The sequence below is a fragment of the Triticum aestivum genome, unplaced genomic scaffold (genome assembly GCF_018294505.1).
Source record: "Triticum aestivum cultivar Chinese Spring unplaced genomic scaffold, IWGSC CS RefSeq v2.1 scaffold20970, whole genome shotgun sequence".
NCBI classification, from domain to species: domain Eukaryota; kingdom Viridiplantae; phylum Streptophyta; class Magnoliopsida; order Poales; family Poaceae; genus Triticum; species Triticum aestivum.
This window is the reverse complement of record NW_025292497.1, coordinates 1-1,040: the sequence shown is the minus strand read 5'-3', so window position 1 is coordinate 1,040 and position 1,040 is coordinate 1. Positions and strand designations below refer to the sequence as shown.

At 51.5% G+C, this 1,040-nt stretch overlaps 2 non-coding genes across 2 annotated transcripts; both read right to left on the bottom strand.

Annotated features, from left to right (window-relative positions):
* Positions 1-287: 287 nt before the first annotated feature.
* LOC123178918 (5S ribosomal RNA) lies at positions 288-406 on the bottom strand. The gene has a single exon (XR_006489964.1). It is a non-coding gene; the product is annotated as a 5S ribosomal RNA (ribosomal RNA).
* A 301-nt stretch (positions 407-707) lies between these two features.
* Positions 708-826, bottom strand: LOC123178917 (5S ribosomal RNA). The gene has a single exon (XR_006489963.1). It is a non-coding gene; the product is annotated as a 5S ribosomal RNA (ribosomal RNA).
* Positions 827-1,040: the final 214 nt, after the last annotated feature.

Here is a 1,040-nt window from a genome sequence, read left to right as displayed (position 1 = left end):
GTCTTCGTCCCTTATGCTTGCCCCTCCCAGCTCCACTACACACACGATTGCACATTCCTTTGGCCGCTCCCGCTCAACTACGGAGACGAGTTTTACCACGGTTCAACTGCACCAGTGCCTACTTACCATGGTTTCGACCCCTTTCAGAACACGCTTGCCGCCGCTAGACGCGTGAATAATGAGCAGCGAGCTAAAACTTACCGTAAACGTGCAAAATAATAAAACGTGCTAAACATACGTCGCGCTCGTGCGTTTTGTTTTGCACGCGGTGCAAAAAAATTAAAAAGGGAATGCAACACGAGGACTTCCCAGGAGGTCACCCATCCTAGTACTACTCTCGCCCAAGCACGCTTAACTTCGGAGTTCTGATGGGATCCGGTGCTTTAGTGCTGGAATGATCGCATCCGACATGTTACCCCCGTCTTCGTCCCTTATGCTTGCCCCTCCCAGCTCCACTACACACACGATTGCACATTCCTTTGGCCGCTCCCGCTCAACTACGGAGACGAGTTTTACCACGGTTCAACTGCACCAGTGCCTACTTACCATGGTTTCGACCCCTTTCAGAACACGCTTGCCGCCGCTAGACGCGTGGATAATGAGCAGCGAGCTAAAACTTACCGTAAACGTGCAAAATAATAAAACGTGCTAAACATACGTCGCGCTCGTGCGTTTTGTTTTGCACGCGGTGCAAAAAAATTAAAAAGGGAATGCAACACGAGGACTTCCCAGGAGGTCACCCATCCTAGTACTACTCTCGCCCAAGCACGCTTAACTTCGGAGTTCTGATGGGATCCGGTGCTTTAGTGCTGGTATGATCGCATCCGACATGTTACCCCCGTCTTCGTCCCTTATGCTTGCCCCTCCCAGCTCCACTACACACACGATTGCACATTCCTTTGGCCGCTCCCGCTCAACTACGGAGACGAGTTTTACCACGGTTCAACTGCACCAGTGCCTACTTACCATGGTTTCGACCCCTTTCAGAACACGCTTGCCGCCGCTAGACGCGTGAATAATGAGCAGCGAGCTAAAACTTA